The sequence below is a fragment of the Labeo rohita genome, chromosome 8 (assembly GCF_022985175.1).
Source record: "Labeo rohita strain BAU-BD-2019 chromosome 8, IGBB_LRoh.1.0, whole genome shotgun sequence".
Lineage (NCBI taxonomy): Eukaryota > Metazoa > Chordata > Actinopteri > Cypriniformes > Cyprinidae > Labeo > Labeo rohita.
Window position 1 is genome coordinate 21,715,655 of NC_066876.1, and position 14,548 is coordinate 21,730,202.

Genomic DNA, 14,548 nt, shown 5'->3' on the forward strand with positions numbered 1-14,548 from the left:
ATACGTGATAACTAGTGATGGGAAGTTCGGATCATTTTACCGACTCGGTCCTTTGAGTCTCGTTCAGCAAAATGAACGAATCTTTTTCCGAGTCATTTCGTTAATTTCGTTCATTTTAGCAAAATATAATTAAAATGTTACGTTTTACCTCCCTAACACATCTACTGCTTACACAAACGTTGATCACACTACAAACAAAACAAAACTATAATGCTATAAGAAACAGAAAAGATTCATTCATTGTTTACCTGGGTCTTTAGTCTATGATTCGCTCACCTCGCCTCTTATCTTACAAGTTTTCGGGTTTGAGTTGTTCGTTCATCACGTGACAGCCCAATTAGCTAACCAACGCAGCCTGAGCCGGAAAGAGAATTGATTAGTTCATCTCTCGAGTCCTCGGGTTTGAGTTGTTCGTTCATCACGTGACATCCCCGTAATGTTAACCTATGCAGCCTGAGCCGGAAAGAGAATTGATTAGTTCATCTTTTGAGTCTTCGGGTTTGAGTCGTTCGTTCATCACGTGACATCCCCGTAATGTTAACCTATGCAGCCTGAGCCGGAAAGAGAATTGATTAGTTCATCTTTTGAGTCTTCGGGTTTGAGTCGTTCGTTCATCACGTGACAGCCCTGTAACGTTAACCTATGCAGCCTGAGCCGGAAAGAGAATTGATTAGTTCATCTTTTGAGTCTTCGGGTTTGAGTCGTTCGTTCATCACGTGACAGCCCCAAAAGGTGAACGAACGACTCTAAAACAGGTGAACTAATTCCAGTACAGAACCTAATAGGATGTTGCGCATGCGCGACTGAACGAATCACTCCCCGAGGCGACTCGTTCGTCCCGAGTCACATTAAAGATTCGTTCAAAATGAACGAATCGTTCAAGAACGACCCATCACTAGTGATAACACAACTGTTTGACTTCTGGGGACTTCACATCTCTTTTCGAGTCAAGCCCGACAACACTTTTCTAAACTAAAAAGGTAAAACTCTCGAACAACTGTCGTTGTAGTTATTGATCCTGTCTTGTAGACGCGATGTTATGTTGCAATTTCTGTGGCAAGTCGGTCAAATCATTGAGGGGGTAAGTTATGTACTACACTGCAAACTTCACCGAAATGAACCACGTTGTTTATTTAAGTGCTTTGCAGCCGATTGCAAACAGACTTTCTGTACATATGCATCATTTAAGGCTCATTTTTACAGAAAACATAATGTTAATGCGCCTGTTAACATGTCGGGACAGCTGTTAACATTAACGTTACCGCTATTAAATGTGCAGTCACATCCATTTGAAGTGTTAAGACAAAACACTTAAACAGCACTACCTGTATGGAACAGCATCCACTTTACTGTACCTTATCTGTTAACCACTAACAGAAAAAGTATGCTTTTAGGTTTTGGGTTAATGTTAATGTTTTAATAAGCATTGTTTTTGGTTCAGTTCAGTTGGTAAACTGGCTTATTTCACATTTTGGTAAAAGTTATTAATGTCTAATGATTACCTAAGAACAATGTAACATTTTGGACATTTTTGTTAAAGGCTGTATTTGTTCAGTTTAGTAAAAAAAAAAAGAGCAATTTTTTTTTTTTTTACAACAATCACTGAAAAAAAGGTGTCTGGAAAGTTTTCCAAAAGGTTTATTAACATCAGTATGTAAACAGCCAAACACTCTAAACTCCCTGTTGTATCAGACTATTTTGAACACAAAACAAATTGATTATACTCCCTGCATATAGCGTGATATGCTTTTAGTTTTGGATTTTAGAAGTTTTGTTTTTTCAAAATAGTCTGATACAACAAGTCAAGTCAAGTCACCTTTATTTATATACCGCCTTTAACAATACAGAATTGTGACAAGGCGGCTGTACAGTATTAAATAGGAAACAGTACATCAACAATGCCAAAGGCAACAGTAAACACTCACATTATAGGTAAAGGTAGTTAATCAAAAACAATAAAATAAAATGCAATATTGTGTTAAGAGAAAGTGTCCCCAACTAAGCAAGCCAGAGGCGACAGCGGCAAGGAACCAAAACTCCATCAGTGACAAATGGAGAAAAAAACCTTGGGAGAAACCAGGCTCAGTCGGGGGGCCAGTTCTCCTCTGGCCAAAGTTCCCGTGGTCTTGTGCCGACAGCCGTCTAGGTGATGTGGTCTTTAATGTGGATCCGTCTCTGGGGCTCATCTAGTTGATGTGGACTCCGCTGACATTCAGGGCTGTAGAGGTCGTCTCTAGGTGCTGATCCACCATCTGGGCTGGGTTCGGACTGGATCCGGGGGACTGCAGTGACCATCTGATCTGGATACGGACTGGATCTGGTGGTTAATGTGACCTCGGAATAAGAGAGAAACAGACTAATATTAGCGTAGATGCCATTCTTCTGACGATGCACCGAGTACATCGGGTGTTATGGGAAGTGTTCCCGGTTCCGGTTGACCTAATTAGTGCAGCCTAACAATCCTTTAACGGATTTGAATTATAAGAATGTGGATTTGTTATGTGTAAGCAAGGTTAAAGAGATGGGTCTTTAATCTAGATTTAAACTGACAGAGTGTGTCTGCGTCCCGAACATTGTAGGGTAGATTGTTCCAGAGTTTGGGTGCTAAATAAGAAAAAGATCTGCCGCCCGAGGTTGATTTTGATATTCTCGGTATTATCAAATTGCCAGAGTTTTGAGAACGCAGCGGACGTGAGGGACTATAATGCGATAAGAGCTCACTCAGGTACTGGGGAGCTAAACCATTCAGGGCTTTATAAGTAATTAGCAAGATTTTAAAATCTATACGATGTTTAATAGGGAGCCAGTGCAGTGTAGACAGAACCGGGCTAATATGATCATACTTTTTGGTTCTAGTAAGAACTCTAGCTGCTGCATTTTGGACCAGCTGGAGTTTGTTTATTAAGCGAGCAGAACAACCACCCAATAAAGCATTACAATAATCTAACCGTGAGGTCATAAACGCATGAATTAATGTTTCAGCATTTGACATTGATAGCATAGGTCGTAGTTTAGATATATTTTTGAGATGGAAAAATGCAGTTTTGCAAATACTAGAGATGTGGTTTTCAAAGGAAAGATTACCATCAAATAGCACACCTAGGTTCCTAACTGATGACGAAGAATTGACAGAACAGCCATCAAGTATTAGACAGTGTTTTAGGTTATTACACGCTGGAGTTTTAGGCCCAATAACTAACACCTCTGTTTTTTCAGAATTTAGCAGTAAGAAATTACTTGTCATCCAATTTTTTAACTCAACTACACAATCCATTAGTTTTTCAAATTGGTACGTTTCGCCAGGCCGCGAAGAAATATAGAGCTGGGTATCATCAGCATAGCAGTGAAAGCTAACACCATATTTCCTGATGATATCACCCAAGGGTAACATGTAAAGCGTAAAGAGTAACGGCCCTAGTACTGAGCCTTGTGGTACTCCATACTGCACTTGAGATCGATATGATACCTCATCATTTACTGCCACGAATTGATGGCGGTCAGATAGATACGATTTGAACCATGCCAATGCACTACCACTAATGCCAACATAATTCTCAAGTCTATTCAAGAGAATGTTGTGGTCAACAGTATCAAACGCAGCACTAAGATCCAGTAGCACTAACAGAGAGATACAACCACGATCGGATGACAAGAGTAGATCATTTGTAACTCTAATAAGAGCAGTCTCAGTACTATGGTACGGTCTAAAACCTGACTGAAAATCCTCACAGATATCATATTTCTGTAGGAAGGAAGATAACTGTGAGGATACAACCTTTTCTAATATCTTTGACAGAAATGGGAGATTCGAGATAGGTCTGTAATTAGTTAATTCGTTGGGGTCAAGTTGTGGTTTTTTAATTAGAGGCTTAATAGCAGCCAGTTTGAAGGTTTTGGGGACATATCCTAATGACAGTGATGAATTAATAATATTTAGCAGAGGATCTGTGAGATCTGGAAGCATCTCTTTTAGTAGCCTAGATGGAATAGGGTCTAGCATACAAGTTGTTGGTTTAGATGATTTAACAAGTTTTCCTGACCTATAGTAGAGAATGAGTTGAATTGTTCCCCAGGAGATCTATAGCGCACTATCTGATGCGACACTGTAATTGACGGCTGCATAGTGACAATTTTGTCTCTAATTGTATCGATCTTAGAAGTAAAGTAGTTCAACAGGGAGTTTAGAGTGTTTGGCTGTTTACATACTGATGTTAATAAACCTTTTGGAAAACTTTCCAGACACCTTTTTTCAGTGATTGTTGTAACCTTTCAAATTAAGTTAATGGCTGATGGCATTGCTAAGATCTAGGAATCTACTTAAAAGTAAGTAAATACTTTCAAATTTTTCTGCTAAAAGTAAAATAGCTTTTACAGACACACACACATTGTATAAGCTATTTTCATAACTAGTGTAAAATTGAAGTCTTTCAATTCTGACACATTTCAAGCACTGCATTCAAACTTCAGTAGATGATGACTTTGAGGAAACAACTTTCTGGACCTTTGTGACAAAAGAAAGTGGTGAAATTGTACTCTTTTATCAACAGTATTTATTTAATTTACTGGTTTTAACTTTTAATGACATGTTTTTGCTGTATCCACTTTATTTAACAAGAGACACAATGGAGAGAGATCAGGACTGCAGCACCAGGACCTAGGTGGAAGTGAACTTTGGTTGCTACAATAATGGTATGTGTTGTGTTGAACCTGATTAGCCACTTGTGAGGCACAACTGTTGGTTTTTCACTAAATGTGGCCATTTATTTATTACATGTAATTTGCAAACTGCATTTAAAAGAGTGAAAGATATGCTTGAAAATATGTTGTCTTATTTAGGACAATATTTTTCCCTTTACCTGTTTTTGTTATGTTATGCCAGGTGTTGTACGCAACAAGGACCTCTTCAATCTCTTTTTCCTGACAGTATCCATTTGGATTTCGATACTTTTCAAGAATAAATAGCAGTAAGTTTTGCTGTTCATTATACATTAATTTCTTTTACTTTCTTACCAAAAACTTTTGAAGTACTATTTAATTATTTAACCCTTTCTTTAACTTGCACAGCTGGAAATTTCAGTGCTTCCAACTTTGCAGAAATGTGGGATGGCCAAGTCTCAGAGTGCTAAGCTTCAGTGAGTACATTTCATTCACAAGCTTTTAAAGTAACTGCCCTGCATCAATATTTGTCAGATCATACATGTTACCTTTTGGTCAGCTGCTCAAATAACTTTACTCTGTTGTCATTGATATGATAAAATTGTGGAACTAAAATCTTTTTTTTCTAAAGAGTATTTTATTACAACATAAATGTGTTCACAATCTTTCATTCTATAGCAGTGCATATGTTAGTTTTTAATTTCAAAACAGAGGTCCTAATGCTTGATCTCAACTGATGTGTAAAATATTGTTTATGCTAATTTTTCTAAACTTTTAACATCATATTACTAAAATTGCTTGCACATTTACAGATTAATATTACCACACGTTCACCACATTCTGTCATCTTCATGAAGCTTGTATGCATGCATGTAAAAGATCTTGAGTAAAATGTATTATATATTCATGTACATTGTTTACATAATGTTGACGATGATTACTTTTTTAGTTGGAAATAACACAACCTGCTTAATATTTCTAAGCGAAGCACTTACTGTAGCTAATGTGTAAATGCTATAAAATTTGTTATATCACTTAACTATTTATGTTATCATTTTTTTCTTTTTTTGTTTCTTATCTCCTTTTTGCAAAGAGGATCATGTCAGCACCAGCTCAAAGTTCCAGTTTTCTGAACATTGTATCCTGTGAGCAAGAGACTCTGTCCAACCTCTCTTCAGTCAAGTCTGGACCCAATAAGACAGCAGTCTCAAGGACAATTAATGGTAAGTAGTGGTATAGTTCAGTGTAACAAATGCTAGGTAGATTCAAGCACAACACTCAGTTCAAACTATTAGTGAATAATAAAAAAAAAATATTTATTTCATCATTTTATTTTTACTGTTAAAAAGATCAAAGATACACTTTGAGGCGCCACGTAGGATTTAAATCAAACCTCGCTTATCAATACATACATAAACATGTGCATATACACCTAGAAATTACTTGCATATACATGTATACTGTTGGGTGTTCGAAATATATATATGAAATACACGTGCACACTAATATGAAATCCATACCAATACATCTTTTCTTAGTAATGAATATATATACACTTGTGAATAACTTGTATATACATATACACAACCTATTATAGCCTACATACTAATAACATCCTAGATATGTTATGTAGCCTAATTTGCACGCATTGGGGAGTCGCGCTCTAAACGCAGGGTATTAAAATTGCTTTTGAAGGCGCGTGCGCGTTTTACTTTCGGTTTTGTTTGAACGATCGCGCGAACTCTCGGCGGTGCTGAACGGGATTTTGAAAAGTGACTAGTGGAAATTCGCCCCTGGTACATTGTATGCTATATTAAAGGTCTTTTAAAACACTATTTTAATGCATTAAGTCAGTGGTTCTCAACAGGGGGGGCGCGGAGGGATCGGAAGGGGGGGCGCAAATCATGGATCGCGGAACCGGGGGGGCCGCCCGGGCCTGGGCGCGGGTAACTTTTGACGTCTGGTGCAAATTTTGACATACAAAAATACATAGCCTATAGACTCATATGGATTATTCATTGAAAGGTCGCGATCTCGATTCAAACACACGCGATCTTACTGCTATATGATGATGATTTCGCTATGCCTATAAAACCTTTGAAATCGCAGTCACATCGGAATATTTAAACCTGCTTTCGCGCAACCGCTGATTCAGAGAGAGCTCTGCTCATGTAAGTTAACCTTTGTTTGAACAAGCTTTACGACCAGGATACACGGTATAGGTTACATTTCTGTGTTGCAAACATTGAATAATAATTAAAGTATTAGGATAAATGTTCATTAAAGCCCTGCACGGGCCTCATGTATATTTCCTAGACCGGCCCTTGTCCGACAGCTTCTCAGAATTATCGGCCCGAGCCCGTCTTTTTCCTCTTTTATACTACTGTTTCATCTATCGAAAGTTCAGTTTTGTATGTAATGGTAAAGTGATTTTATTTCGTTTCATTATTTTGTTACGTTAATTTAGAAAAACGTTTGGAGCATTTTTGTTCATTAATATAGACTAAAGTTTTTGTTTTTTTTTAATGTAAGGACTGTTTGATCAATTTTGCCTTCTCAAATCATCATGACTTGTTTAAAATAAAATCTATAGATATAGGCCCAAAAGAGTTCAAGTATAAAACAATGTTAGTTGCAACGTTAAACTTAGAGAAATGTGCGCTATTAGAGGCATACCCAAATTTGTGCGGAGAGTGGAAGCTAAAGGCGCACTGCAGGACACTGAGGCGCCAGCGCGATGACTTGCATTGTTTTTTCAGTGGAAACAATTTAAAATATTCCGTCATTTTTGCTCAATCTTTCGCAACTGTTAAGGGTCAACTTTTTATTTGTGTGCAATCAAAGCATCAACAAAACGTTGCAAAAGGTGCTTTTATTAAATAAAGAAAACAAACATGATGCGTTTTCTGTTGCCTCAACAGGAGCGTTTCACAAAATGAACCGAAACTCAGCAAATGCATACCTCACAGACATGATACATATATCTATAGAACGCTTGAAATGATTAATTAACGAAATAAAACAAATACTCTGTCACAAAAACTCTTTCTATATGTAATCTGTAAAGATGCATTTCTCTAAAGGCGCGTCCGAGTCAGGATCGGCAACTTCATCCTTGCGACACTGAAAACACTGGTTTATTAATAAATAATTAAAATATCCCCTTATTTTCCCCCGAAACATTCATTGTAATTACGTTTGCTGGTGCTTTGTGGCATTTTCAGCCTATTGCATGCGCTTGAACGCGGATCTTCGAGCTGCGCTGATTTGCTGCTGCTGGCGGAGACACTAAACGCTTTCCGAGTCGGTCTCGAAAGTGAAAGCGAAGTCTCGTGTTGTTTCCACCAGCGCGGAAATTTGTTTTCATCACCATAATTGGTGTATGTATAAAATATCAAAATAAGGAGAAGCCTAAAACAGACCCGAGGCCCGGCCTGAGTCTGAACTATAACTTGAAAACGTGCGACATGATAGGGGAGGTTTGGGGGGGGCTTTAGTTCCAAAAGGTTGAGAACCTCTGCATTAAGTCACGTTAAGCGTTTTAAAATGCCCCGCCATCTGGAGATTCCGCCGGAAGTGCCGCTGCTTCCGTTTACACTGAAATGCCTTCCGTTTGCACTGAAAAGTTAACGCACATCCACATATGAAATCACTTGCATATATGTATATACACAACTAAAGCCTGCGTCTTACCTGAAATTTATTTTGTATGTTTGCGTGAGTGTTTTATGGGTGTATATGCGCGCAACAAGTTTATATGTATGTGCGAGTGTTTTTAGGTGTAGATGCATGGATCAAGTTTATATGTAAATGCGAGTATGTACAGGTGGGTCTGCATGCAGCGAGTTTATATGTATATGTGCATGTTGTTGTAGGTGTATATGCATGGATCAAGTTTATACGTATAAGCGAGTGTCTATTAGCGTATGCATGCGTTAAGTTAATATGTATATACAAGTTATGATATGTATTCATTACTAATAAAAGATGTATTGGTATGGATTTCATATTAGTGTGCATGTGTATTTCATATATATATTTTGAACATCCAATAGTATACATGTATACACAAGTAGTTTCTAGGTGTATATGCATGTGTTTTATGTATGTATTGATAAGCGAAGTTTTATTTAAATCCTACGTGGCGCCTCATAATACACAGTACAAATGCACAAATGAAATAAACAGTGCTTTATTTTTTCAGCTACAATAGGTGTAGATGTGTGTATTTCAGTCTTTTGCCCTGATACTCGTATTGATTATCAAAGTAGACTGCATAATTCAGAGTGTTGCTTGCTTGTGTGTAGTTCATTAATAATCAATTTGACAAAAGAAGACTGAGTTTATCTGTTTAAGCATATTGCTTATGAACTAACTTGTCTTTGTGTCTGTTTTCTGCAGATAGATCATGCTAATCCACATTGAAATAGTGACAACATTCAAGTCTTCAAGCAGTACATTTCCAGTTTCTCGAACTGACTCAGTCCCATGTCTTCCGTCAAATGTGGACTCATTACTGTTGTTCAACCAGGCAAGCGGCCCTGATTGATGTTTATGTCATCATTGATTATCCTGAATTTATATGGACACATTTTATTTCCAAGATCAACACGTCTTTGTGAGTACACTGGTCAAGTTATTGGATCAGCTCAGACTGTTTTAACACAGTGCCTGTGTGCAGAATCTGTTTCTTTAAAATCTAATAATTATGGTTTGTGCCTTGATTTACTATAGACAGTATTTATTAGTTAATTTAGCAATTCCAGTAACCTGACTGATTACTGTAAAATCTGTGGCAAACAACTGTAATGCCTTTTGTATTTTACCGTATTTTTTGCAGTGAAATTCTGGCAACCACAGCTGCCGGTAGTTTTCTGTAAAATTGAACATTACAATAAAATACTATAATATTCTATACAGTTGTATTGTGTTTGTTACGTAAATAGAATGTAATTAGTTTGACAGTATATTTATTATATTAACAGTAGTTTACTGTAAGAAAATCTTATTTTAAAGTAAATTACTGTAAACATGTTTACAATATATCTGTTTTATTTAACAGAAATGTACTGTAAACAAGCAGCAGTTCTCAAATGTAAAATTTACGGGTTATCAAAAAGTATTCTGTAAAGCATTTCACATTGTGACCATATATTTTACGGTGAACTTCTGGCAACCACAGCTGCCGGTATTTTACCGTATATTATACTTTTTTTTTTTTTACAGTGTATGGTCTGTCTGAAGTTTCGTGACGCGACAACCATTAACAAGAGTAACTGGGTTTTTCTTAGTGAGAACTAACTCACTTCCACTGTTTGAAGTAAGATGGGATTTCCATGTTAGTACAGTTGTCTTAGACATTTCTACAGAAAAAGCATTTAATCCAACTTTATTCTGGCTGCCTTTAGCTGTCCAACAATTACGTATTTAGCACGTCTTTAATTGACGTCTAAATATTCTCCTGAAAGGACGTATAAAAAACTTTCATTCTGGCTCCTGTGAGGACGTCTTCTGGATGTCTATAAATTACGTCTGTAGCACGTCTTTAATTTACGTCTATGCAATGTCCAGAAAAGACGTCTAAAAAACTTTCATTCTGGCTCCTGTGAGGACGTCTTCTGGATGTCTATAAATTACGTCTGTAGCACGTCTTTAATTTACGTCTATGCAATGTCCAAAAAAGACGTATAAAAACTTTCATTCTGGCTCCTGTGAGGACGTCTTCTGGATGTCTATAAATTACGTCTGTAGCACGTCTTTAATTTACGTCTATGCAATGTCCAGAAAAGACGTATAAAAACTTTCATTCTGGCTCCTGTGAAGACGTCTTCTGGATGTCTATAAATTACGTCTTATAGACGTGTTCTAGACCACTTTTTGCTCGCTGGGTTTGGAGAGAAATTCTTTGATGTGCAGACTATTCTCTCTGAGGTAAATGGAACTCTTCGCTTCCATCCATATGATGTCGTGGTGCCTCCTTGTCACAAAGCGAATGATGACGTTCGGAGTTTATGGACTGGATGGCGTTGAAAATCTCAGCAAGTGATACATCGTTACTGTCTCTTTTCTTTTTCCCAGGGGTCTTTTGCTGGGAGTTACGAGAAAAGGATCAACAAAACCCCCTTCATAATCGTGTGATACGCGAGGCATCTACACGTTCGGATTCATCCATATTTTGGCTTAATGTTTCGCTTGACAGGTGCCTGTCCAAGTTCCACGAATTACGTAGGTTCCTATTAACACCTTTCTTGCCCATTAACTATCTGAAGGTGGATTCCAACTCAAATTAACATCCGCAATCAAAAGATTATAACTAAACGAACCACCACAGGGGCATAATATTATGGGATTATTTTTGTGCCAATAAGAATGAACGTAACTTTATAAAACTGAACGTAACTTTCCAAGAAATGATCAAAAATATGCCACTGCAAAAGAAGAAAAACGCAATGAAAATGAAAAAATGAACTTGGTCGCACGAAATTAACATGCTCTTCAAATATGCTTCATTCTTTGTTAATGATTTTCAAAGAATCGTTTTCGCGAATCATGGATTATGAATGCGTTGCCACAGCTTTCGCTTATGCTTCGCAAATTTTCGTTTGCTGTTTTGGCACAAACCTCTCGTGGGGGCGGGCTTAACAGCGATCTACTCTGATTGGCTAATGAGCTTTTGATGGACAGTTGCTCTCTGACCTGGAAGCACGGACGGTGACGTCAGTGGCGCGCATATTGGAAAGTTGTTGCGGTGTGCAATACGTCGTGCTTTGTTTATAGAAACTATCAGAACTGTTGCACACTGTACATGAATAAAACTTTTATCGATGTTATTGATTAACGTTACTTTAGCAACACGAATTTACTTCAAGCTGCCCTGAGGGACAAGCTGAGGCTGAATACTTAATATAAACAAAGCACGACCTATTGCACACCGCAACAACTTTCCAATATGCGCGCCACTGACGTCACCGTCCGTGCTTCCAGGTCAGAGAGCAACTGTCCATCAAAAGCTCATTAGCCAATCAGAGTAGATCGCTGTTAAGCCCGCCCCCACGAGAGGTTTGTGCCAAAACAGCAAACGAAAATTTGCAAAGCGTAAGCGAAAGCTGTGGCAATGCATTCAGAATCCATGATTCGCGAAAACGATTCTTTGAAAATCATTAACAAAGAATGAAGCATATTTGAAGAGCATGTTAAATTCGTGCAACTGAGTTCATTTTTTCATTTTCATTGTGTTTTTCTTCTTTTGCAGTGGCATATTTTTGATCGTTTCTTGGAAAGTTACCTTAAGTTTTACAAAGTTACGTTCATTCTTATTGGCACAAAAATAATCCCATATAATATGACCCGTTGACTAGAATTTCTTCTTAACCTGAAGAGGTACAAAAACACGTCTTATCCACGAGACGCCATCTTGGTTTCCCAGGATTGCACAGTCCAGCGCAGTAGCTCTCCACCGACTGCATTGACCAAAAGCACGATGGGAAACACCTGGATGACGACACAGTTTAAAGCTCATTGGTTTAGACAACCGGGATGTTGCCGTTCTTTTCTAAAATGTTTTATTTTTTAGTCTAATATCATGTGGCTATGTATTTAAATTATGCATGAATATTCAAAAACACTATGCCAGTGCGATCTCTGTGTAAGATATGTGATTCTTGTCATATTTCTATAAAAATCTAAAATACACGTTTGTATTAAAGTAAAAAATAGATGATAAATACGCATTTTGTATGGAATTAAATAGCAAGCACTTTGAGTGTCTTGTTCATCGTATTCAGCACCAGAGTGTGATAACGCGATATCCGCCTTTGATCTCGTAGGTGTCTGTTCTACTTCTCGAGGTCAGAACTGTCCGTCTTGACTGCACTTATCTCCGGCTCCGCCCTGGAGGGCTCCTGCGCCTCCTGCTCTGCCTCCGGCTCCGCCCTGGAAGGCTTCTGCTCCGCCTCCGGCCCCACCCTGGAGGGTACCTGCTCTGTCGGTCCTGCCTCAATCTCTGGGCTTCCCACATGGACCTGGTCCTCCAGCCCTCGCCCTGTCTCGCTCCCACCCCACCGCTCCCCTGGACTGTTGTTTCCTTCGAGCGTCTGGAAGCCGCTCCTTGGGGGGGGGCTATGTCACGAATCTGGTCGGTGTCCCGTTGTCCACTCACCACCAGATGTCACTATCGCTCCACCTACTCACTCTGACTGTTACTTTGCATCTCGGACTGCATCTCCCATCCTCCACCGCTCTGATTGCGTCAGCCCCCGTGACCAATCAGGCGTCCTATAAAAACCCCGGTCCTCCTCAGTGCACTTCATGGATTGTTGAATCGTTGTATTGTTGTATTGTCGTTTTGTATTATTGTATTTCCTAGTGTATTCCTAGTTCCTGGTTTTTGGATATTCCGCCTGGTTTTCTCGTTTACGTCTGTCTAGCCGCCTGCCTTTTCAGACTATCGCTCGTCTTCCTGAACTATTCTCTCGTTTCGCCTCCTACACTCCTGTTTACTGTTGTTTGACCCTGCCTGCACGACCATGTATCTGTTTCGTCCAAATAAAAGCTAGCACATGGATCCGCTCGCCTCTCGTCTCGTTCATCCCGTAACAGTTATAAAGAGGACATTCGGGACGTTAACAGAATACGTTCTCACATGGTCCTCTTTTAGTCATATAATAACATTCACAATATGACTTTAGGAGGACGTTCTATATTTGGTCCCCTTTTAGTCATAACGTTGGCAATATGACTTTAGGAGGTTCTATATTTGGTCCTCTTTTAGTCATATAATAACGTTCGCAATATGACTTTAGGAGGACGTTCTATTTTGGTTATTCTATGGTCACATAAGAACGTTATAAAGAGCACATTCGGGACGTTAACAGAACGTTCTCACATGGTCCTCTTTTAGTCATACAATAACATTCGTAAAATGACTTTAGGAGGACGTTCTATATTTGGTCCCCTTTTAGTCATACAATAACGTTCGCAATATGACTTTAGGAGGACGTTCTATATTTGGTCCCCTTTTAGTCATACAATAACGTTCGCAATATGACTTTAGGAGGACGTTCTATTTTGGTTATTCTATGATCACATAAGAACGTTATAAAGAGGACATTCGGGACGTTAACAGAATACGTTCTTACATGGTCCTCTTTTAGTCATATAATAACGTTCGCAATATGACTTTAGGAGGACGGTCTATTTTGGTTATTCTATGGTCACATAAGAACGTTTAAAAAAGAGGACATTTTGGACGTTATCAGCACGTTTAAATTTTTGTTTAAATATGTACAATGTATTAAACCAATCACAAAGGTCCGGTATACTGTGGAGGGATCCAGCTCTTCATCCCAGCATCCGTTGATCCATACTGAGGCTTTTTTTTTCTTCACCAGCTGAGAGCCTTCTACGGTGAGTAAAGTTATTTCTGCTAAATTAATTATCTATCATGGAAAGTTATTTTAATAATAGTTTTCTGAAAAAGAAGTACACGTTCCATTTCTAAGCTAATATTGTGAACATACTTTGCTAAACGAAAGTGAGTATTAAAGTTTAGCAACATGATCTCATGAGAATTCGTATCTATTTTATGTAAAACGGGGTTCTACAAAACGTTTGCATAGACACTGAAAAATACTTTTGTTTACAGCATTAAGGCAATGAAATCGCGGCATTAACATTTTTATTATATTTGTTGTCATACCAAGGCAATATGTTTTCAAATGCATTATTAAATTAAGTTTACTCATTTACTTAATATGAAAAAATAACATTTCGATCGGTTCTGTGTGATTTCTGCTGTCAACTCATTGCGAAGAATACAATTTTCAACAAGACTACAAACCCTTAAAATTAATAACATTTCTGCAATTATTTAACCATTTTTATGAAATATTTA

At 38.2% G+C, this 14,548-nt stretch overlaps 1 long non-coding RNA gene across 1 annotated transcript; it reads left to right on the forward strand.

Annotated features, from left to right (window-relative positions):
* The first annotated feature begins 679 nt into the window (after positions 1–679).
* LOC127169826 (uncharacterized) lies at positions 680–9,196 on the forward strand. The gene is made up of 6 exons (XR_007828277.1): positions 680–980; positions 4,240–4,689; positions 4,880–4,964; positions 5,065–5,132; positions 5,750–5,879; positions 9,058–9,196. It is a non-coding gene; the product is annotated as an uncharacterized LOC127169826 (long non-coding RNA).
* Positions 9,197–14,548: the final 5,352 nt, after the last annotated feature.